The sequence below is a fragment of the Anneissia japonica genome, unplaced genomic scaffold, assembly GCF_011630105.1.
Source record: "Anneissia japonica isolate Jap-2015-1 unplaced genomic scaffold, ASM1163010v1 scaffold171_len658169_cov177, whole genome shotgun sequence".
NCBI classification, from domain to species: domain Eukaryota; kingdom Metazoa; phylum Echinodermata; class Crinoidea; order Comatulida; family Comatulidae; genus Anneissia; species Anneissia japonica.
Window position 1 is genome coordinate 22,595 of NW_022733907.1, and position 2,086 is coordinate 24,680.

At 37.0% G+C, this 2,086-nt stretch overlaps 1 protein-coding gene across 1 annotated transcript in view; it reads right to left on the minus strand.

The window, feature by feature from the left end:
* The window catches only part of LOC117116252, a 40,099-nt gene that overhangs the window by 15,436 nt on the left and 22,577 nt on the right, over window positions 1-2,086 (minus strand). The gene's annotated exons all lie outside the window — the stretch shown is intronic.

The window sequence follows — 2,086 nt, forward strand, 5'->3', positions numbered from 1 at the left end:
TTTTCTGACGTCACCTTCAACCATGGTGGGGCTAATGTGGTCCCTACCCCACCCTCTATCTGCAGAAGTCCCTCCTTTCCCCCACCCTTTGACCCACTGCCGCAGATCTCAGGTAGTGTCGAACCCCTATCTATAAAATGTACTTTCTGGCCTGCTTCCCCCCTCCCTTGTTTTGAATTCAGGATCCACCACTGTTTATGTCTTGTATTTGTAGCGAATCATTTTCTTTATAAACTTATTGATGGAATATCATGCATGAGTGGCCCTAAATTTCACAAAATTGAAAATTAATTGTTGGGGTGGGGGCTGTCTCTTATACACATCTAGATGTGTATAACTGGAAGGTCCTACGATAGTATCCGTACATACAACATGCTTACATGTCTTACATCTACTTCTATTACACCTAGTCATGCCTACATTATCTGCTGGATGTATTGCTTTCAATCTTGACTTAACTAACTGATCCTTCAAGCTACGATCACGTTTATAAGAAATCATAGGAGGCTCTTTAAAAATGTCTTTGGTGGCTGGGTCTGATTCCAAAATATAATGATTGTCTGTTATAATCTTAGCAATCTTCTTAGAGGTAGAATGGTAAGTTAAAACCAGAGGCGTGCGTTGCGTGGTGTCACGTACTGTTGGATTCAATGCTTCCTCATGAGCAACAGTATGCACTTTCTCCAATGATTTACTAATGATGTCAGTGGGATATCCGCGTTGATTGAAGAATTCAGCCATTTCTTGGGTTTTTGATTTAAAGTCCTCGTCATTACTACATATCCTTTTGAGTCTCAGAAATTGTGAATATGGTATGGCCTGTTTGCACGATGGTGGATGCGAAGAAACGTAGTTGAGGTAAGTATGAGCATCCGTAGATTTATAATGCACTGATGTAGTGAGCTGTAATTCCTCAATAGATAATTTAATATCTAAGAAAGCCATCGAATTCGAGGAAATTTCATATGTGAAGTCAATAGCTGGGTGAAAATTGTTAGCGAAATTAAAAATTCATGTAATTCTTCAATGCTCCCACTGGTAGCCCCTATGCAGTCATCAATATAACGTTTAAATAGTTCGGGTTTAGGTCCTTTGAATTGTGCCAAGATTTAGTGTTCGAGATGATCCATGAAGAGACATGCAAACGATGGTGCCATTTTGCTACCCATGCTAACTCCAGACATTTGGCGATAATATTTATGGTTAAAGGCAAATGCTGTAGTACATAAGACCAGTTCTGAAAGCCGAATTATAGTATCCACTGAGCATATACGAGGTTTGTTACAGTCTTTCTCCAAAAAATATCTAAGTGCGGCTAAACCATCGTTGATAGGTATAGATGTATATAAAGATTTAACGTCCATAGTAAATATATATCCTCCAGCGTTTTTAAATTCGAAGTTTTCAAACATTTTAAAATATGAGGAAGCGTTGAATCCAACAGTACGTGACACCACGCAACGCACGCCTCTGGTTTTAACTTACCATTCTACCTCTAAGAAGATTGCTAAGATTATAACAGACAATCATTATATTTTGGAATCAGACCCAGCCACCAAAGACATTTTTAAGGAGCCTCTTATGATTTCTTATAAACGTGATCGTAGCTTGAAGGACCAGTTAGTTAAGTTCCAGTAATTTTTCTATTCGAGAGAAATTTACATGTACCTCTAGTAATGTTATATATGCTATTATTTGTGTTAAATGTAATAAGGTGTATATAGGAGAAACGAAAAGGAGGCTTGGAGATAGATTCGTTAAACATTTGCGCTCTATCAACCTTAACACATCAGGTCTTCCTATAGCTGAACATTTTAATGATAATCATGATATTAATAATGATATATTAGTTACCGGTATCAAACAATGTAATTCATCTGAATTTAATCGTAGACGTTTGGAGGAGCGTATTATTTTTCAACTAGGTACTTTGAAACCTCATGGACTGAACGTCTCACTTAAATCTTTTAGAGATTAATTTGTTATTTTATTTATCTTGCTATGATGCATTCAGTGACCATTATACTATGACATTTATTTTGCCTTTGATTTGTTTTCTTTTGTTAGACCTATGTCATTACACGCC